Raw genomic sequence first — 23,517 nt, 5'->3', positions numbered from 1 at the left:
GTGCCAACCCGCGTCATTAGTTTTCGGGTATCGTCTAATCGAGATATTCCTTTGATACACCAGGAAAAACGAGCATGTATCATGGAAAACGTCCAAAACTCAGTCTCGATCAACGCTGACGAACCAACCCCATGTGACAAAACAAAGGGTCCAAGTCGATCGGCTCATCAAAGCAATGAGAATTTGAATTAGGACATCGATCGATTATATATTCCTCAAGCCTAGTCAGTCAAGTTGTTTGGGCATCACGTTCAGGCCCGGAGGCGAAGCCCCCTTAAATAATTATTAGGACCTTGATACATCCCACAGCCTTTCGTAAAGGTAGGTCTTGTTTAACAGTTAATTCATGATGGTTCGGCAGAATGGTTGTTGTTCAAACAAAGCTGACTCGTCTTCCCTCTTCCTAGTTGGGTGGTTACGCTCTTTTCGTTTGTCATTAAGCCATTGATTGTTCAAACCGCACCTACCTTCTAAGCCATTGTTTACTAGTAGTATGTATTCAAGCAAACATAAAACATGCCTTGCTGATTGGAAAAACAATTCTTACCTTCCACCTTGGTTTCGTTTAAAGTGGTAGTAGCAAATTAACTATAAGTAGACTAGTACGGGTTGCGGGCATGGTACTAAGGGAATATCCAACAGCAACCCCCAAATTTCCTCTCGCATCTGTCTATGGACAGGGGGACCAGTCCACGGACACAAATGCGGGAGGACGTCATCCAACCCTAGCCGCATACATCTGATCAACAATTCGAACCAACCTCACAAGATTAGATCAAACCGGACGGATTTCATTCAAGTTCGGATAAAATGTACATAAAAGCTCGATATTTCGACCATTTAACTACAAAACTAGAAGAAGAAGAAAAAAAATCTAAACCCTATACCGGACGACCACCTCGTACGCATGGCCGCCATGCCTTGCCTCACCACCTTCTCCGACAGTGCCATCGCTGTCGTCGTTGTCGTTGTCCCTCCAGCGGCGGGATGGTGCCGGAGGGCCACGGCAGTCGATGGCTCACGGAGGAGCCGCTGCGCCTCCTGCTGCGTCATGCAGAGTGTCATGGCGGCCACTGCCGACGTGGCCTTGTCGCGACCGTCGTTGGCAGAGTAGTCGCTAAGCGACCCCTCCTCACCCATCTTGGCGAGCTCACCATCAAGGCGGTGGTGACGTCTGCAGCCGTCTCCATGGTGGTCATGGAGCGGTCCAACGCCCACACAGCGTCGAGGTCTGGGTATTTGCAGACCAAGTCCGGCGCCACGTCGCTCTTGGCGAATGCGGAGTGGCGACTGGCATTGTGCCTATCGTACCTCACCTGCTGCCGAGCCGTGTGCTCCGCCTCAGACACGACATCCCTCGAGCCGAGGGACCGCCGTAACTGCCTCCTCCAAGATAGTGGAGGTGGTGCCCCCACGCTTTCTTGATAGCGGGCGGCAGCTCCTGCTTGATGGCGAGCGGCAACGGCGCCTCGATGCAGCCGTACCTGCTGTGTGGCGGGGACGCGGGCTCCTCCTTGAACCGGCATCCGATCTAGACGCTGCGGTGGTGTGGGGTCGAGGCCGGCTCCTGCTCCATGTGGCGTCCGATTTGGACGTCGCGGTTGTGCCAAGGTGAGGTCGACTCCTCCTTCACTGGCAGGAGCGTAGACGCCGACTCGGTCTTCACACGGTGATGCGGCAGGGTTGGCGGCTCCTCCTTCACGCGCGCGGTGATGGCAGCGACGACTCCATGTAACGGAGCAACCACTCCGTCATTTTCTCGATATCTTCGTCCATCGAAGCGGCCTCCTTGAGGAGTTGCGACGGCTGCTGCGGTGGCTCGGACGGCTGTTGCGACAGTGCCTGGTCGTCAACATCACCGGAGGAGCCATCCGCCGTGGACAATGACGGGCCCAGAGAGCGCTGGCGGCGACACCATGAACCGCCGAAGTAGGAGCTTCCGCCTTCTCCACCTCCCGGCGCGGAGCACCACGACTTCAGCATCGCCTAAGCTTGGGTCAAAGAGTGGGAGGGAGGGGCTCGGGCACGGAGACAGGGGAAGGGAGGGGGCCGGTTCTCGGGGAGGGTTAGTGCGGCTCTGTATGTCGCCTGCGCATGGTTTAAATTGCCGCGGCGGGGCCCAGGCGAAGGGGTGGTCTGCTTCAATGCGGCACAATGGCCGGTGTTGGTTCCTCAGGAACCTGCGGTTGCCGAGATGTCGCATTGGTCAACGCCGCCCTCCCTCCCTTCGGTCACACCGCGGCATCAATGCCGGCCACCGCATGCTCTGGGTCGGCATGAATGCGGCGTGGTAAACAACGCGCGTATCAGAAGGAAAGTGCGGGACGAGCGGTGGGGGGGGGGGGGGGGGGGGGGGGGGGGGTTGGGTGGGCCAGGGCGGCCAGAAACGGGCTTGGCGAACTGATACAGGACTGCGCTGGATGGATTCCGCGGTCGAGACGGTTGCAAGAGGTTTGCGGATCCACCTTTAAGTTGCCCTAGTTCGAGAATTGCCCACATTCGGTTAACGTGAAGAGGCTCCATCAATCGGCCAATCAAATAATTTTCTCGACTATAACTTCAGTCGATGTGAAAACTCAGTTGTTATAGCTGGAGACTGCATAGAAGTACGCACACAAAACAAAGTCTACTTTTGGTGATGCATCGTAGCTTAATTTTAGCTACCTCTATCCAGGTTTAGAAGTCAGGTATACCTATTTTTAGATCTTCAACTTAACTAGCTAAACCTATGTTATATATCACAAAACAAATATGTTTACATTCGTGATAGAGCGAAGTTCTAAATTCATTTTTTGTGTGTAGCATATTAAATACTCCCTCCATTTTTATATACAAGACCACTATGGAAATAACAATTTACAGATATACAGGGCCACTAACACTAATCGATGCAATATTAATGGTGTATACATCGTAATACTAGCAAAGGAGGACATTAACTATTCTTTGCATGCATGCGGGAGTAGGAGCATTGGCTTGATGTGCATGAAAGAGAAGAATACACATTAATTTACACGGCAAACAAGGAGACAAGCTGGTTTGTAACATTGACTTAGAAGACATTAACTTTTACCATGATACTTGTAATATGAGTTTGTGGCCTTGTATACAAAAATGGAGGGAGTATATATTGTTAGTCAAATCGAAAACCTAAAATCCATTACCAGTTTACAAACCCGGGTGGAAGGGGAACTCAAATCAAGCTGGATAAAAGACACCTCAAATGCATGGTATCTTAAACCATATTATATGCATGAAATATATATTTAAATACAACTCTGCTAATGGCTTGTATCGAGCGGCGAGCGCCTCGTTCTTATTCACCTAATCACATGCACCCCGGTCTCTGCCGGTGCAGATTCAATGAACTGGCAAAAGCAACTCTTGTTATAATATATAAAAGATTTGGTAAGACAGTAGCTAGTGCCGAATGCACTGGTCTTTGCTTCAGATCTGGCAACTAGGTCCAGTTTATTGCCTTGGGCATGCAGGCAGGAATTAAGATTTATTTATGCAAAACCGCACATATGTGACTTTGTGAGCATCCAGCTAGTCAAAAAATGGTAAAGCTACTGTGCAGGCAGCGTCTTCAACATTCCATAACTTTACCATAGTATGATTTTATAATAAGTTTTGTGTGACAAAGTTCCATAAAATGCGAGCATCTGCTCCAGCGTGACAAAGTTCCATATTTTTAGGGCTTCAATTTAAGTAGTAAATATATGTTATATATCACAAAAAAATATCTTTACATTCGTGATTGAACAAAGTTCTAACCTCACTGATGTGTGACACATTAAATATGCTTTGTTAGTAAAATAAAAAACTTCTTGTCTTGCATCTTCATGAAGATGACAAAGCTCTTCACCTTCTTTCCCTCCTTCACCTCATTGAGTGTGAAATTTGCCTCCTCCTTCTCTATCATCTTGGTCACCGTCCCTTCTCGCTTCTCCTTCCCCTCCTCTCACTTCCTCCCCTAGTTCCTAATAACCTTCTTGGCCGGAGCAATCCTTTCCTGTGTTGGAATGGTTGTATCTTCATTGACCATGACCGTCTTGACCGAATTAGCAATCAAGGAGGTCCACTTGTTTTTAACATTCAATCTCATCTAATAATGCATATAGATGAAGTGTTTCTTCTCTATCTAGTGATAGAACGTGCATGCATGTACCGGCTAGGAAAGAAAGACAATTAATGGTAAACAAGTTGTAACATTGATAAAATCAATGAAATTACAAACACACAGAGCAACAATCAGCAAAACATACGAGTTGCCATGCCATTTGTTGGCCACCGGTTCTGCATTTGTTTGCAAAAGCCGAAAAAAAATTGACACCCTTTGAGTGTGTCCCATCAAGGGCTAAGGGACTTTGGATTGTGATCGTAGGCCACTTCCGTGTGGTAAAGACCGTGGCATTTTTGCTCACTAAATCAATCATGCACAGCTTGCCAAAACACCCCGCCACGTTGCTCTGTGCCTTGACACGCATCAATACTAGTGGCCAACCATCCCCCACACGATATTTGTCCTCCTTTGTGGAAAAATTTAGTCCCATCTTCTTCTTTTGGTCGCCACCCGGTGACCAGTGCTCGTCTGGATCCAGGTCCAATTGCAACTGTTCCTTTGGTTGGGAGTCCTTCACTTTTCTGTCTTCATAGCGGCCTCTGTCGTGGATAATATTCATAATCGCATCATCCACTACCGTTGTCCTGCTTGGATAAGGCATTTCGACAAATAATGACCGGCCACCACGACCGGAGAAGCCCCGGCGGTTGTGACTGTCAAGACGTAGTCAGTTTGGTTGATGGTGAACGTGAATCGGTGACCGGAGGTGAACGAGGAAGCGGGCTGCTGCGGCGATTGTTGCATGGCGGCCGGACCGGTCTGCTGGGAGGCGTAGTAGCAGGGTAGCTTTAGCTGGCATGGCGAGGGAGCTGGTTGCCCGGGCACACCAGCCTGGCGGCACGCTTTTCCAGACAAGGTTCGTCCTATTCGGCCGGCTACACATCGCCCGCCTTCTTCTTCATCTGGTGGCAGCTTCATGGCGGTGACAGACGACCGAACGGTTGGGGGGGGGGGGGGGGGGCAGTGAACAAGGGAAGGCAGCCGAATCCATGAGCCGGCAAGAGACAACCTGGCGAACTGAAACATCTTAGTAGCCAGAGGAAAAGAAAGCAAAAGCGATTCCCGTAGTAGCGGCGAGCGAAAGGTGGGGGGGTGGGGGCAGTGATCAAGGGAAGGCAACAGGAAAGGACGGGCTTTTGCGTGCAAACATTGGTGGGAATGTCCAAATGCGTGGGCTCCACCTTTGTTTTGGGTGAGCCCGTCGTGTCAAAGTCCAACGTGGCGGAGGTCCAGATGTCCGCAGACCTTCGCTATGCTTGGTGCCAGTTTACGGGATTTCGGACATCCGGATCAGTTTAGACAATTTTGATGACCATCGTTAGATGATAGATAGCAAAAAATGTCTAAACTGTCCCTTCTAATGGGTGGGTCCCGCACGGTTGAGAAAACTTACTCAATAAAACATGTACATATTCATAGAAATAAATCGTTCAAACATAGTGAATTTTTACAATTTAGGCAGTGATAGACCCATTTATTGTACCTACTATCCGGCAACGTAGACTTTCGTATTTGACTATTAGTACGAGTATTTTTTACCTACTATACATGTTGGCACTGCGCTTCCCAGATTATAAATGGAGGTCCAGCCCGGCCGGGTGAGAGGAGCATAGCCATCTGCGCTCTTCCTCCTCAAACAACCAACCAACCAACCAACCATAGTTCTCTTGAATCTGGGTCGAGGATGGAGAGCGTGGCGCAGTCCATCGTGAGTAAGGTCGGGCAAGTGCTAGCAGAGGAGTTCAAGGAGATCCGCGGCGTCGGCGACAAGGTCAGGCACCTACGGGACGAGCTGGCGACCATGAACGCCGTCCTCCGCGTCATCTCCGAGGCGGAGCAGGACTCGGTCGACCACGTCGTCCGGGAGTGGGAGAAGCAGGTGCACGACCTCATCTACGACGCTGAGAACTGCACCGACACTTACTCGCTCCGCATCGTCCGCCCCATCCCGCCCTTCACACGGGATGACGTCCGCGGCAGACGGGTCACCTTTTGGGCCAGAAACATGTTTGCCCGCGCCAAGCACATTGTCAGATATAGGTATGAGAAGGTTGTGCTGCAGCGTACCCTCGCTGCTGATATTAATGCCCTCCTGGCTCGCGCCACCATCGTCAGCGAACGCCGTGCTCGCTACGGCATCAACCGGGTGGCGCTACCAAGATCTGCATGCTTAGGCCCTGTCTCGGTGGCATCGTTCTCCATGAGTGCCCTCCGTCGTGCCCATGACACTTATCAGTTTGTCGGAGAACAGGCCAACAACCTCGCCAAGAAGATCAGGGCGTCGCTCCATGATGAGGATCACAAGAGACTCAAGGTGTTCTCCATTGTGGGGTTCGGCGGGCTGGGGAAGACAACCCTGGCAACGGAATTGTGTCGGAAGCTCGACGTGGACTTCCCCTACCAGGCGCGGGTGTCTGTGTCACAAGTGTTCGATGTTGAGAAGGACATGAAGGGACTCCTAGTAAGAGTGCACCAGCAGATTCTCAACGAGAAAGTAGATGCTAAGGCTAAGCGAACTACCAAGGGAGAGGGGGCCGTGGGTCAAATCGACAAGTTGAACGTGGAAGAGCTGTCGAGCAAGATCAAGGATCTTCTGCATCACAAGAGGTATAGACTACCACTCGCAAATAAAATTTTAAACTCTGTTCCGCATCATCTTTTTTTATACACATAAACAAGGGTGCGATCACATTTACTCTGGTATCAACATCGAATTTGTAAAGATTAGTGCATTTTTCGCCTCTCAACTTATCTTTTTTTGAAAAAGAATGGATTTTATTGACTCAAATTGAGGCACCAAGAGGATACATACCGAATGAGAACACACCCGACCACTGTATAGCTAAGATGCACACAATCAACACCCATGCACACACACAAAAACTCGTCTCGGAACTTTTTTTTGTACAACCTCCATCCATCAACTCTTACTACCAGGTAGATTTAGTACCTATGGTGGTATTCCTCAATCAAACCTGGCATTATGGACATACACACACTGTCGAGCATTGCTGAGTCAACGTTCTCTTACCTGCATGGTCCCCTCGATGTCGCCGAAGTTTTATGAAGGCACGCATCGGTGTTGCCAGCACCGGGCATGCGTAGACGAGGGACTTGCACGAGCCGTACGCCATGTCGGAGAAGTCGGGAGGGGCCAGCAGAGAAGAACTTGATGACGATTGCGGCGTCCATCTGTGTGGGGCCGATGTCACCAATGGTCGTCGGAGTAGACGAAGTGGTCGGGGTAGATGACGGCGACGCTGGTGACAGGCTGGTGCTAGGACGAAGACGAAAGGGGTGGATGGGCAGCGGCGGCGGCTACGAAGGTAGCGGCGGCGGCGGCTAGGTTAGGAGTGCGGCGGCGGTGCTCGAAGTAGGCGAAGGACCCTGACAGCGTGACGAAAACCGGCGCGGACGGTGGCGTTCCCGCGCCAAAGGAGACGGCGCGGCGCATACCACGGAAGGTCGACGCGCGGTGACGGCGGAGTGGACCGCGGGCCGCGGCGCTACGGCCCGAAGGGGCGACGCAGCGGAGGCAGGCAGGTCGGGGCGACGGCAGGAAGACCTCGGGGCGGCGCGGCAGAGGAGCGCGAGTCGGTGCAACCGCGGGGACTGCCTAGGGACGGCGGCATGGACCGCGTGCACTAGTAGAAAAGAGGGCTTTGGTTCAGGCCGGGTCAGCCCATTAGTCCCGGTTCAGTCCATAACCTGGACCCATGGGGGCACTGGTCCCGGTTCGTGAGGCCAGGGGCCTGCCGGGCCTCGTGGGGGCATTGGTCCCGGTTCGTCTGGCCACTTTGGTCCCGGTTGGTGGGACGAACCGGGACCAATGGGCCTCGCTCCTGGCCCACCACCATTGGTCCCAGTTGGTGGCTTGAACCGGGACCACAGGCTGCCCTTTAGTCCCGGTTCATACCACGAACCGGGACCAATGAGGTGCCTATATATACTCCTCGCCCGCGAGCAGAGCACTCCAGTGCTCTGTTTTTCTCTGGCCGGCGAGGGGAGGGCTTTGTGGTGCTCTACCTCACCTCCTATGCACAAGAGGTGTTCGATGAAATGCCCGAGCCACACTAGTTAAGCTTTCTCGTCTCGAAGCTCGACCTCAAAGCTCCATTTTCCTCGAGATTTGTCTAGGTTTAGCGGCCCGTCACGTCCCATTCCCATCTTCACCGCCGTCGATCGCCCGCGCCGATCTCGTCGCCGGCACCACCGTGGTGAGCCTCTTGTTCTTATCTTCTTTCTGAAAGAAAAAAAATTCTTACTTTAGATAGATACTTGTCTAATTTTCTTACTATTTTATTGCTTGTTATTATATAGTGCGATGATTTTGGTATCCGCCCCCGTCAGCCCTCGTCCTGTCTATGATTCGGATGTGGTATATATTATCTTTATAACTATTGGTTCATTTATTGTTTATGAAAACTATGCCGACCAACGTGACATAGATTTTATTTATCTAGGAGGTATGTGAACCGGAAATTCCAACCGACCCTATTGTCGAGAGGTTAAATTTAGGTTAAGAAGAAAACAATTTCTTGAAGGAAAAAATAAAAAAAATTGAGGAGGAGAAGATGATATTGGAGTTGCATGTTGCGGATGTCGTCGATGATCACAAGATCAAGATGGATGCAATGCGCTTGAAAATTAGAAATATTAGAAAATATGCCATTCATACTAAGGCTTGGTATCATTATGCTGTTGGATCAATTGTTACCTTGGTTGCGATTATGATCGCATTTGTTTTCGCATTGAAATATTTTACATAGTTTCAATGTATGGTTTAATTAATTAGATGCTTTGGAGAGCTATATGTTGTTAGATGAGAACTGTGTATGTACTTTGGTTTTAATGTGATGATGAATTTCTTTTAATTTGGTCACTTAGTTATCTATTCATGATGTTCTGTAATGGTTTTTGACAGACTTAATTATATATAATGCACGCAGATGAACCGGCAATGGATGTACGGTGACAGACACACCTCCGAGTACATTAAGGGCGTGCATGATTTTCTCGAAGTGGCTGAGGCAAACAAGCAGAATGGTTTTATGTGTTGTCCATGCCCTAAATGTGGGAATACGAAGTCTTACACTGACCGGAAAATCCTTCACACCCACCTGCTTTACAAGGGTTTCATGCCACACTATAATGTTTGGACGAGGCACGGAGAAATAGGGGTTATGATGGAAGACGGCAAAGAAGAAGAGGACGATGACAACTATGTGCCCCCTGAATACGGTGATGCTGCAACGGGGGAAGCTGCTGAAGATCAAGAGGAACCAGACGATGTGCCCAACTATGCTGCAACGGGGGAAGCTGCTGAAGATCAAGAGGAACCAGTGCCCGATGATGATGATCTCCGCCGGGTCATTGTCGATGCAAGGACGCAATGCGAAAGTCAAAAGGAGAAGCTGAAGTTCGATCGCATGTTAGAGGATCACAAAAAAGGGTTGTACCCCAATTGCGAAGATGGCAACACAAAGCTCAGTACCGTACTGAAATTGCTACAGTGGAAGGCAGAGAATGCTGTGCCTGACAAAGGATTTGAGAAGCTATTGAAAATATTAAAGAAGAAGCTTAAAAAGGATAACGAATTGCCCGACAGTACATACGCAGCAAAGAAGGTCGTATGCCCTGTAGGATTGGAGGTGCAGAAGATACATGCATGCCCTAATGACTGCATCCTCTACCGCGGTGCGTACAAGGATCTGAACGCATGCCCGGTATGCGGTGCATTGCGGTATAAGATCAGACGAGATGACCCTGGTGATGTTGACGGCGAGCCCCCTAGGAAGAGGGTTCCTGCGAAGGTGATGTGGTATGCTCCTATAATACCACGGTTGAAACGTCTGTTCAGAAACGAAGAGCATGCCAAGTTGATGCGATGGCACAGTGAGGACCATAAGAAAGACGGGAAGTTGAGAGCACCCACTGACGGGTCGCAGTGGAGAAAAATCGAGAGAAAGTACTCGGCTGAGTTTGCCGGTGACCAAAGAAACATATGGTTTGGTTTAAGCGTGGATGGCATTAATCCTTTTGGGGAGCAGAGCAGCAATCACAGCACCTGGCCCGTGACTCTATGTATGTATAACCTTCCTCCTTGGATGTGCATGAAGCGAAAGTTCATTATGATGCCAGTTCTCATCCAAGGCCCTAAGCAACCCGGCAACAACATTGATGTGTACCTAAGGCCATTAGTTGAAAAACTTTTACAGCTGTGGAATGGAAACGGTGTACGTACGTGGGATGAGCACAAACAGGAGGAATTTAACCTGCACGCGTTGCTGTTTGTAACCATCAACGATTGGCCGCTCTCAGTAACCTTTCAGGACAGACAAACAAGGGATACCACGCATGCACGCACTGTTTAGATAACACTGAAAGTATATACCTGGACAAATGCAGGAAGAATGTGTACCTGGGCCATCCTCAATTTCTTCCGACCAACCATCAATGTCGAAAGAAAGGGAAGCATTTCAAAGGCGAGGCAGATCATCGGAAGAAGCCCGCCATGCGTACCGGTGATCACGTATTTGCTATGGTCAATGATTTACACGTAATCTTTGGAAAGGGTCCTGGCGGACTAGCTGTTCCGAATGACACTGAGGGACATGCACCCATGTGGAAGAATAAATCTATATTTTGGGACCTACCCTACTGGAAAGACCTAGAGGTCCGCTCTTCAATCGACGTGATGCACGTGACGAAGAACCTTTGCGTGAACCTGCTAGGCTTCTTGGGCGTGTATGGGAAGACAAAAGATACACCTGAGGCACGGGAGGACCTGCAACGTTTGTACGAAAAAGACGGCATGCCTCCGAAGCAGTATGAAGGTCCTGCCAGCTACGCTCTTACGAAAGAAGAGAAAGAAATCTTCTTTGAATGCCTGCTCAGTATGAAGGTCCCGACTGGCACTACTACAAAAACAGCTATATCCAATATGGACACTAATGGCGCACTGTGCATGTGGTGCGCCATTACTAAATAGTAATGGCGCACCATGTGTTGGTGCGCCATTAGTGTGCAAATACTAATGGCGCACTACATCCATGGTGCGCCATTAGTAAAGAAAATTATTTTTTATTTTTTCGAAACTAGTAATGGCGCACCACTCCCACGGTGCGCCATTAGTAATTATGTTTCAAAAAAAATTTCAATTTTTTTATTTTATTTTTTAAACTACTAATGGCGCACCGTGGGAGTGGTGCGCCATCCCATGGTGCGCCATTAGTAATTTGGCCCAAACATTCCCCCAAATGCACCCCCCTGACCGCCTTTTCAGTTTCAAAAAAATAAAAGAAAATGATAGAAATGTCAAAAAAATAAAAGAAAATAAGATTCCCATGTGATATGTGGTCTAGTTGTTAGCAAAATTTACAAACATGAATTTTTGACTTTTTTGCAAAATCTCTCGAGAATTTGTAAAAATGGGCATAACTTTTGCATACGAACTCTGATGAAAACGTTTTTTATATGAAAAATCATCTACTCGAAAAGTTACATCCGAATTTAACGGGGAACCCCGTTAAACATTTTTAAAATCTTCAAAAACCTAACAGAAAAAAAAGATACGAGGCTTTTAAGATCTGGAGAGGCAAAAAAATTCAAAAAAAATTCAAACTTACTAATGGCGCACCTGCCCATGGTGCGCCATTACTATCTTCCCGCCTTCAAAATTCAAAATAAATCAAAAAAATAAAAATAAAGTTTGTAATGGCGCACCTGCCCACGGTGCGCCATTAGTATGCCGTATATATGGCTGGGCGTGGTCCTCTCCTCCTTACCTCTTCATTCTTCTCCTCCACTCCACCTCTCCTCCACTCCATCTCCTCCTCTCCTCCACTCCATCTCCCCTTCTCTCCTCCACCATACTACCCTCCTCCTCTCCGGCGACCTCCTCCTCCTCCTCTCCGGCAACCTCCTGCTCCTCCTCTCTGGCGACCTCCTCCTCCCCTCCCCTCACGGTTTCTCCTCCCTCCTCTCCGGTGATCTCCTCCTCCCTCCTCTCCGGTGATCTCCTCCTCGCTCCTCTCTGTGAGCTCCTCCTCCCTCCTCTCCTCCCCTCCCCTCACGGTTCCTCCTTCCTCCTCTCCGGTGCTCCGGTGAACTCCTCTCCGGCGACCTCCTCCTCCTCTCCGGCGATGTAGGCGAGCGCCTCTCCGGTGACCTCCTCCTCCTCCTCCTCTCCGGTGACCTCGGCCCTCCTCTCCGGCGAACTCCTCTCCGGCAAAAGAACACGGCAACAAAACGTACAAGATACAAAAACGAGAACAAAATTTGAAAAAATATCGTGCAAAAAAACGAGCAAAAAAACGAGGAAAAAATGGGCAAAAAATCGTGATCCAGATCCAAATTCAAAATTCAAAAATAGCAATGGCGCACGGTGGGGGTTAGACGGTGCGCCACTACTATTTTCCCGCCTTCTAAATTCAAATATACTAATGGCGCACTGTGGCCTGTACTAATGGCGCACTGCCTGGTGCGCCATTAGTATACCAGATACTAATGGCGCACCAGTGGTGCGCCATTAGTAAAAAATACTAGTGGCGTGGTACTAGTGGCGCACCGGTAGTGCGCCATTAGTAGGCAAAACTGGTGCGCCACTAGTAGGCCTTTTCCTTGTAGTGTGGCTTCTCGTCGAATATAAAGGGAATAATAAATATGGCAGAGAAAAAGTTCCAGAACCTAAAGTCTCATGACTGCCACGTGATTATGACGCAACTGCTTCCGGTTGCATTGAGGGGGCTTCTACCGGAAAACGTCCGATTAGCCATTGTGAAGCTATGTGCATTCCTCAATGCAATCTCTCAGAAGGTGATCGATCCAGAAATCATACCAAGGCTAAGGAGTGATGTGGCGCAATGCCTTGTCAGTTTCGAGCTGGTGTTCCCCTTTGAGAGGTTCATGGGAGACCTAAAGAAATATGTCCGTAACCGCGCTAGGCCAGAAGGAAGCATCTCCATGGGCCATCAAACAGAGGATGTCATTGGGTTTTCTGTTGACTTCATTCCTGGCCTTAAGAAGATAGGTCTCCCTAAATCACGGTATGAGGGAGACTGACTGGAAAAGGCACGCTAGAAGCGGACTCAATAATATGCAGGGACGGGCATTCTTGGTCTCAAGCACACTACACAGTTCTACAGAACTCTACCTTGGTGACCCCGTATGTCGATGAACACAAGAACAGTCTGCGCTCCAAACACCCGGAGAAGTGTGACGACTGGATTACATGTGAACACATCAGGACTTTCAGCAGTTGGTTGGAAACACGTCTTAGGGGTGACACCACTGTTTGTGATGAGTTGTACTCTTTGTCCAGGGGACCATCTTTGACTGTATTGACTTACAAAGGATACGAGATAAATGGGAATACATTTTACACGATCACCCAAGATCAAAAAAGCACCAACCAAAACAGCGGTGTCCGCTTTGATGCGGCAACCGAGAGGGGAAAGGACACATATTATGGTTACATAGTGGACATATGGGAACTTGACTACGGACATGATTTCAAGGTCCCTTTGTTTAAGTGCAAATGGGTCAGTCTGTCAGGAGGCGGGGTACAGGTAGACCCACAGTATGGAATGACAACAGTGGATCTGAAAAATCTTGGGTACACTGACGAACCGTTCGTCCTAGCCAATGATGTGGCACAGGTTATCTATGTTAAGGACATGTCTACCAAACCGAGAAAAAGAAAAGATAAGGAAGCGAATACATCATACGATGAGCCAAAAGCACCACATAATTCTTTCAGGAAAAAGGGACATCGTGGGAGTGGAGGGCAAGACAGACATGTCTGAAGATTATTAAAATTTTCATGAAATTCCTCCCTTCAAAGTCAAGGCTGACCCAAGCATCCTGATAAACGATGAAGATTATCCATGGTTACGGCGCAATAAGCAAATGACACAAGTGAAGAAAAAGTGAAGACTTTCTCCCGCAACTATTATGATGATACCATGCCAACTTTGTAACACACGAGTATGATACCATTGTCCGTTTTGTACACGAAGTGCATCCAGTTTTTGCCGTAACTCTCTCAACTTTCTTGCACATGCTATGTGGATGAAATGATGATACCATGCCAACTTTCAACCTTTTCAGAGTTCATTTGAAATGCTTTTCAATTTCAGGGTCTTTTAGCTCAAATTAATCAATAAATGCATGAAAAATAACAAATTAAGTCAGAAAGGGTTGAAAATTGATGATGTGGCTTTGAATGGTGCATTTTGAACACACAAAATGTCAGGAATTCAAATAAGTTTTAAAAAATAAAATCTATTTGTAACAGACGAGTTTTCGTATGAAATCCTGATACTTCGAAAGAGATTGTCTGTTTTGAACACGAAGTGCATCTAGTTTTTGCCATAACCCTCTCAACTTTCTTGCACATGCTATGTGGATGAAATGATGATACCATGCCAACTTTCAACCTTTTCAGAGTTCATTTGAAATGCTTTTCAATTTCAGGGTCTTTTAGCTCAAAATAATCAATAAATGCATGAAAAATAACAAATGAAGTCAGAAAGGGTTGAAAATTGATGATGTGGCTTTGAATGGTGCATTTTGAACACACAAAAAGTCAGGAATTCAAATAAGTTTTAAAAAATAAAATCCCTTTGTAACAGACGAGTTTCCGTATGAAATCCTGATACTTCGAAAGAGATTGTCCGTTTTGAACACGAAGTGCATCCAGTTTTTGCCATAACCCTCTCAACTTTCTTGCACATGCTATGTGGATGAAATGATGATACCATGCCAACTTTCAACCTTTTCAGAGTTCATTTGAAATGCTTTTCAATTTTAGGGTCTTATATCTCAAAATAATCAGTAAATGCATGAAAAATGGTGCCTGAAAAATAACAAATAAAGTAAATAAGTAATTAGAAACAAAATAATATAAACTTTAATAAAATATATAAGTAGAAACAAAATAAAATAAACTTTAATAACATAAATAAAATTTATGAAATTAAAACTATCAAAGTATTTTCTGTTCAAAACATTATAAGCAACCTCTAGTATTATTGAAACTAAAATTATATAAAATTGATGCAACTAAAATTATCGAAGTATTTTCTGTTCAAAGTCATTGAAAGCAAAAAGAATTTTCATAAAGAACTTTTTTTGTTAGAAACTTTAATAGCAAAAAGAATTATCATAAAGTAAAATAAATAAGTAATTAGAAACAAAATAAAATAAAATAAAAAGAAAACAAAAAATAGGCAAAAAATAAAAAATATGCCACCTACTGGGCCAGCACGGCCTGAATACGACTAGAAACCCATCGATGGGCCAGGATTCAGGCCCGCAGAAGGCCCAGTAGGCCCATTAGGCATAGCAGTGACAATTAGGCCCGTAAGCCTGCAATGGAGAGGAGCTCGGGAGGGGAGCGGCAGTGGGGCCTATAAACCACTGCGCGCCCCTCTCAACTAGCGAGGTGGGACTAAACTTTCGACGCGGGCGCAGCAGCACAAGGCCTTTGGTCCCGGTTGGTGGCACCAACCGATACTAAAGGGGTGCATTGGTACCGGTTCGTGGCACCAACCGGTACCAATGCCCCCCCTTTAGTCCAGGTTCGTGCCACCAACCGGGACCAAAGGCCGCCGCTTCCCGCCCTTTGGGCTGCCGAAAACTGACCTTTGGTCACGGTTGGTGGCACCAACCGGGACTAAAGGGGGCATTGGTCCCGGTTGGTGGGACGAACCGGAACCAATGCTCTTGGTATATAAGTAGCACTTAGCAATTTTGCAGAGTTCATCACCACAGTTGCCCCCGACGACGCCGAGCACATCGACGCTGCCAGGCTGCCCGACGCCCCTGCCGTCGCCGTCGCCCGCACTCGTCGTCGCCGTCGACCGCGCCCTCGTCCGACGTCGTCGCCGCGCGTCGTCCCTTCCCCGACGCGCGCCGCACCTGCCCCGCCGCGCGCCGCTCCTGTCACGACGCCGTCTCCGCGCCACTCCCCGCACCCCTGCTTGCCCCGACGCCGCCCGCTTTAGAAAAGTTTTATCTATATATGTTCTCTGATTTAGTACATTTTAGGTTAGTTTCATTTTTAGAAAAGTTTTATATATTTAGGAAGAAGGAATAGAAGGAAGAAGAAGGAAGAAGAAAAAGTTTTATATATGCAAAAGTTACATTTTTAGAAAAGTTTTATATATCTAGCTAGGAAAGGATGAAGAAGAAAAAGAATGAGAGGAAAAAGGAAAATAAGAAGAAGAAGAAAGAAGAAGAAAGGAGAAGAAGAGGAGAGGAAGAAGATGAGAAATAAATAAGAAGAAGAAAAAAGAAGAAAAAGAAGAGGAGAAGAACAAAGGAATAGATATTTTCTCTTCTTCTCCTCTATTCCTTTCTTCTTCTCCTCTTTTTTTTCTTCTTTTTTCTTCAATCTTCTCCTCTATTAATATCTTCTTCTCCTCTTTTTATTTCTTCTTCGTCTTCTTATTTTTTATCGGATATGTCATTGTCGATATACCCCGTGTCCCGATAACTTCAACACGAGGGGGGGGGGTTCGACCTACCCCCTGCCCGATAACATTATTTTCCCATGTATGTATGTCGTCGTTGTCGATATAACCCCCTCCCGGATAACTTCGACCGTGATAAATTATACCACGGGAGCACCCCCCGGCCCTCTCGCTCGACCAAAACTCTCGATGACACCCAAACCTTAGAAAAAAACGATGTCGGTCTCCTACCCCCTCCCGCCGCGCCCCTACCCTTGAAGCGTTGCCGAGGCCACCCCAAACCCGGAATAAGCTAGTCTACGTTTCCACTAATATATCCACCTGCTGTTATGTTTGTGTAATAATTGCCATGTTGTAATATTTGCAGAAACAATGGAGCACGGACGAGACGAGGAAGCAGAAGAGGTGTTGGGGGACATAATCTTAGCCGGAGGTGATGTCTTGTCGTATGTTAACGACAATGATGGTCTGAAAGAACAGGGTGAAGAAGCAGGCTACGGTGATCGAAGAGTGGAGGAGGAAAGACATGATTATGATGGCTCCGGTGACCCAATGCTGGTGCAGGAAGGAGCCCGTGGTGACGGCTCCGGTGACCGAACAGAGTCCGGCCAGGTAAATATATTAGTTAAGCCTGTGCTGACTAGCTAATTGATGCATTCATTGTTTTGGTATGTACACATATTAATTAACTCTCGTCTTTCTTCTTTTTTCTAGCCCTCCGGATCGAGCACAACTTCGGTAAAGAGACGAGGCCCAAAGAGAAAGTTGCGCTCGGATGAAAGGTTTGAGATCACAACAATCGCGCGCGACGGCCAACCGATTGAACCCATCCGGACAAAGGAAGCATTTGCTGCTCAGTGCGGGGTTCTTGTTAGGGACAAGATCCCGATCAGCATCCACCGATGGTATAAGCCTAAGAAGGAAGACCCTGAGGTGTCCTATGTCAATGATATGCAGAAAGATGATCTTTGGACTGAGTCGAAGGCAAATTTCACCCTACCACCAGAGGAGGATCCGGAGAAGCCTGTTAAAGAGCAATTAATCAAGTCTCATGCTCTTAAGAAGATGGCGGACCTATTCAGGAGGTGGAAGAATGAGCTGAAAACGTTTGTCGACAAAGAAGAGACACCAGAATTCATCGGCAAATATGAGAAGACCAGAGATCACTGGCCCGCATTTGTGGCCCACAAGACATCGGAAAAGAGTAAGAAGTTGTCAGCGACAAACAAGAAAAATGCTGCGAAGAAGAAGCTTCACCATCGCACGGGGTCAGGTGGCTACCTCAAAGCCCGGCCTAAGTGGGCCAAGGCTGAGAATGATCTGCTTCATAAAGGGATGAACCAGAGACAATGAACTGGCCAGACCGTTGCCGGACTTGGTTCTTCGGGGCTGGCAGAACCTTGGACCCTGTATCAGGGAAGTGCGTTTGGACGGACAAGCTTTTGAGAATACCAGTCAAGAGGCTTCAGCACTATATCGATGCAGCGCAACAAGGGACGTTCGTTCCAGACAGAGAGAACGACGAGCTCACAATGGCCCTCGGGAATCCTGAGCACCCTGGACGGACACGAGGCACGCCAGGCTCCGTTCTGTGGAAGGCTGGTTTTCCGGACGCAGGCGGTTACAAATGCCAGGAGAGGAGGAAAAAAGTGGAGCAGACCCAAATTCAAAAGCTGCACGAAAGGGTTCAAGCGCTAGAGGAACGAGACGTAGCTCGCAGCAAGCGACCTGCCGAAACTACCCCCGAAGCTACCCCGCCTTCTCAGCGGAGAAGCAGCGTGGCTTCCACCGAGCTGCTTCAGCCGGAGCATGTAAGGGCACTCCACCTCCTCTTCCGCCTCCTCCTCCGGCGAGTGATCAGGGCACTCAGCCTCCTTCTCCGGCGCGTGGCGGCACTCCGCCTCCGCCTCCGCCTCCTCCTCCAGCGAGTGATCAGGACACTCAGCCTCCTTCTCCGGCGCGTGGCGGCACTCCGCCTCCTCCGCCTGCGCCGGCGCGCCCGAGCAGCCAGCCTCCTTCTCCGCCTTGTCAGCAAGGGCGGACGAGACCCGCCACCGCGCCGGCTGCTCCGGCGCGTCGTAGTCCTTCTCCTCCGCCTCATAAGCAAGGAAAGAAGACAGCCGCAGCCGCTCCGTCTGCTCTGCCGGCGTCTAGCAGTACAGCCAGAGGCGGGAGGCAATACAGATTCGGTCCTTCTCTGAAGACTCCAGAGAAGTTACCATACGAGAGGACCGAGGAGGAAACCACGAAGATCGTGCGTGCCGAAGTGACGAACTTCTTTGAAGGGGTGAAAGCAAAGAAACATCCACCTCCGGAGGAGAAGGTAGATCCGGTGAAAGCGAAGCGCACTCTGGCTGCCCTGAGAAAACCACCAAAGTCTCCGCCGAAAGGCAACTATGAGCGGATTATTGCAAAGACATTCGTTGAAGCGGAGCGCTCGGGAAGTACTGCAGTGATCAAAGGTTAAAAGAACGACGAGCTGGGAAAAAAATGCCCAGCTCGGCGAACAAGCGAACCAACACTAGTGCAGAACCGGGCTTTAGCGCCGGTTCGTAAGGGCCTTTACTGCCGGTTCTGCAACCGGCACTAAAGAGTGGAGACTAAAGGCCCCCCCCTTTAGTACCGGTTCGGCACGAACCGGCGCTAACGTGCCACCACGTGGCATGAGCCAGGCCCGGGTCCGTGCAGGACATTAGTACCGGTTGGTAACACCAACCGGTACTAAATGTTTGGGTGTGTTTTGGTTTTAATTTTTATTTTTCCTTTAGTTTTGTGTTTTTAATTTAATTTAGTGATTGTTTTACATTATAATGAGTTGTTAAATCATTAGGTGAAAGTACCGCAGATTAGTTTAGACTGGATGCATGTGGATCCTAGCTAAGTGATCAAGTATATGCCGTATCCATATTACTTGATCACTTAGTGATCTAAGTAATATGGATATGGCATATACTTGATCACTTAGCTAGGATCCATCCTGTTGAAACTAATATGCGGTTTCTTTCATAAATGATATAATAACTCATCATCATCATCATATTAATATAAAAACTCTTGCATCATATCATCACCAACAACAGTATATACTAGCTAGTAAATATATCATCGAGTTCAACATGGTCATGATATTATAATCGTTCATAACACCATAAAAGCAAATCACTCTTTGAGATTAAGTTCAGGACGAAGAACATGGACACGCATAAGATGACAACAAGTACTAAGAGCATGATAACTAGCTAAATCACTCCTGCTGCTCTCTCTCAGGTAAAATAGCATAGAACATGTATAGCTCTCCAGATTCATCATATTGGAGCATGCAGATGAACCTGTCTCCTAATCGTGGGCTGCACTTCTGATTGCTGCCCCCTAGTACTTCTCTGCGATCGTTAACAATTTTCCTCCAATCTTTCGCTATTAAGCATTCATCGCTTTCAGAAATCCTGAATGCACTCATGTGCACTGTAGGATATCTTGGCCGTAAGCTAACAATTGACATGCGACCTTTAGTCTTGATCCACTGAGGCACAACTGTCATCGGGAGTCCCTGTTGAAGAACATCGTATAGTAATTAATATACTTAGCAATGAAAGTTTAGCTTGAAAAATAATGTATGGAAAAGATGCACTGAGGACTAATAGGCAAAAACTTACCATCTTTCCTAAATACATGTGACCGTACACTAGTAGAAAACGGGGCAAAGGTCACAGGGCAGTTTTCACATTAGCCTCAGTTCAGTCACGAACCGGGACCGATGGGGGCATTCGTCCCGGTTCGTGAGCCCAGGGGGCCGGCCGGGGCCTCGTGGGCATTGGTCCCGGTTCGTATGGAACCATTTGTCCCGGTTCGAGCCACGAACCGGGACTAATGGTCCTCGCTCCTGGCCCACAACCATTTTTCCCGGTTCTTGGCATGAACCGGGACAGAAGGCCCGGATTTAGTACCGGTTCATGCCGCGAACCGGGACCAATGAGGTGCCTATATATACCCCTCGCCCGCGAGCAGAGCACTCCAGTGCTCTGTTTTTCTCTGGCCGGCGAGGGAGGGCTTCGTGGTGCTCTAGCTCACCTCCTATGCACATGAGGTGTTCGATGAAATGCCCGAGCCACCCTAGTTAAGCTTTGTCCTCTCGAAGCTCGACCTCAAAGCTCCATTTTCCTCGAGATTTGTCTAGGTTTAGCGGCCCGTCACGTCCCATTCCGTCTTCACCGCCGTCGACCGCCCGCGCCGATCTCGTCGCCGGCAACACCGTGGTGAGCCTCTTGTTCTTTTCTTCTTTTTGAAAGAAAAAAATTCTTACTTTAGATAGATACTTGTCTAATTTTCTTACTATTTTATTGCTTGTTATTATATAGTGCGATGATTTTGGTATCCGCCCCCGTCAGCCCTCGTCCTGTCTATGATTCGGATGTGGTATATATTATCTTTTTATAACTATTGGTTCATTTATTGTTTATGAAAACTATGCCGACCAACGTGACATAGATTTTATTTATCTAGGAGGTATGTGAACCGGAAATTCTAACCGACCCTATTGTTGAGAGGTTAAATTTAGTTGAAGAAGAAAACAATTACTTGAAGGAAAAAATAAAAAAAAATGAGGAGGAGAAGATGATATTGGAGTTGCATGTTGCGGATGTCGTCGATGATCACAAGATCAAGATGGATGCAATGCGTTTGAAGATTAGAAAGATTAGAAAATATGCCATTCATACCGAGGCTTGGTATCATTATGCCGTTGGATCAATTGTTACCTTGGTTGCGATTATGATCGCATTTGTTTTCGCATTGAAATGTTTTACATAGTTTCAATGTATGGTTTAATTAATTAGATGCTCTGGAGAGCTATATATATGTTGTTAGATGAGAACTATGTATGTACTTTGGTTCTAATGTGATGATGAACTTCTATTAATTTGGTCACTTAATTATCTATTCATGATGTTCTGTAATGGTTTTGACACACTTAATTATATATAATGCACGCAGATGAACCGGCAATGGATGTACGGTGACAGACACACCTCCGAGTACATTAAGGGCGTGCATGATTTTCTCGAAGTGGCTGAGGCAAACAAGCAAAATGGTTTTATGTGTTGTCCATGCCCTACATGTGGGAATACGAAGTCTTACTCTGACCGGAAAATCCTTCATGCCCACCTGCTTTACAAGGGTTTCATGCCACACTGTAATGTTTGGACGAGGCACGGAGAAATGGGGGTTATGATGGAAGACGACGAAGAAGAAGAGGACGATGACAACTATGTGCCCCCTGAATACGGTGATGCTGCAACGGGGGAAGCTGCTGAAGATCAAGAGGAACCAGACGATGTGCCCAATGATGCTGCAAGGGGGGAAGCTGCTGAAGATGAAGAGGAACCAGTGCCCGATGATGATGATCTCCGTCGGATCATTGTCGATGCAAGGACGCAATGCAAAAGTCAAAAGGAGAAGCTGAAGTTCTATCGCATGTTAGAGGATCACAAAAAAGGGTTGTACCCCAATTGCGAAGATGGCAACACAAAGCTCGGTACCGTACTGGAATTGCTGCAGTGGAAGGCAGAGAATGCTGTGCCTGACAAAGGATTTGAGAAGCTATTGAAAATATTGAAGAAGAAGCTTCCAAAGGATAACGAATTGCCCGACAGTACATACGCAGCAAAGAAGGTCGTATGCCCTCTAGGATTGGAGGTGCAGAAGATACATGCATGCCCTAATGACTGCATCCTCTACCGCGGTGCGTACAAGGATCTGAACGCATGCCCGGTATGCGGTGCATTGCGGTATAAGATCAGACGAGATGACCCTGGTGATGTTGACGGCGAGCCCCCCAGGAAGAGGGTTCCTGCGAAGGTGATGTGGTATGCTCCTATAATACCACGGTTGAAACGTCTGTTCAGAAACGAAGAGCATGCCAAGTTGATGCGATGGCACAGTGAGGACCGTAAGAAACACGGGAAGTTGAGAGCACCCGCTGACGGGTCGCAGTGGAGAAAAATCAAGAGAAAGTACTGGGCTGAGTTTGCAGCTGACCCAAGGAACGTATGGTTTGGTTTAGGCGCGGATGGCATTAATCCTTTTGGGGAGCAGAGCAGCAATCACAGCACCTGGCCCGTGACTCTATGTATGTATAACCTTCCTCCTTGGATGTGCATGAAGCGGAAGTTCATTATGATGCCAGTTCTCATCCAAGGCCCTAAGCAACCCGGCAACGACATTGATGTGTACCTAAGGCCATTAGTTGAAGAACTTTTACAGCTGTGGACTGGAAACGGTGTACGTACATGGGATGAGCACAAACAGGAGGAATTTAACCTGCACGCGTTGCTGTTTGTAACCATCAACGATTGGCCCGCTCTCAGTAACCTTTCAGGACAGACAAACAAGGGATACCACGCATGCACGCACTGTTTAGATGACACTGAAAGTATATACCTGGACAAAAGCAGGAAGAATGTGTACATGGGCCATCGTCGATTTCTTCCGACCAACCATCAATGTCGAAAGAAAGGCAAGCATTTCAAAGGCGAGGCAGATCACCGGAAGAAGCCCGCCATGCGTACCGGTGATCACGTACTTGCTATGGTCAATGATTTACACGTAATCTTTGGAAAGGGTCCCGGCGGACTAGCTGTTCCGAATGACGTTGAGGGACACGCACACATGTGGAAGAAGAAATCTATATTTTGGGACCTACCCTACTTGAAAGAGCTAGAGGTTCGCTCTTCAGTCGACGTGATGCACGTGACGAAGAACCTTTGCGTGAACCTGCTAGGCTTCTTGGGCGTGTATGGGAAGACAAAAGATACACCTGAGGAACGGGAGGACCTGCAACGTTTGCACGAAAAAGACGGCATGCCTCCGAAGCAGTATGAAGGTCCTGCCAGCTACGCTCTTACGAAAGAAGAGAAAGAA

At 47.9% G+C, this 23,517-nt stretch overlaps 1 pseudogene; it reads left to right on the top strand.

The window, feature by feature from the left end:
* Positions 1–5,810: 5,810 nt before the first annotated feature.
* Positions 5,811–23,517, top strand: part of LOC123142826 (disease resistance protein Pik-2-like) — a 39,454-nt pseudogene continuing 21,747 nt past the window's right edge.

Source organism: Triticum aestivum, chromosome 6D (genome assembly GCF_018294505.1).
Source record: "Triticum aestivum cultivar Chinese Spring chromosome 6D, IWGSC CS RefSeq v2.1, whole genome shotgun sequence".
NCBI classification, from domain to species: domain Eukaryota; kingdom Viridiplantae; phylum Streptophyta; class Magnoliopsida; order Poales; family Poaceae; genus Triticum; species Triticum aestivum.
The sequence above is the reverse complement of the archived record's forward strand: the minus strand, read 5'-3'. Positions and strand labels throughout refer to the sequence as shown.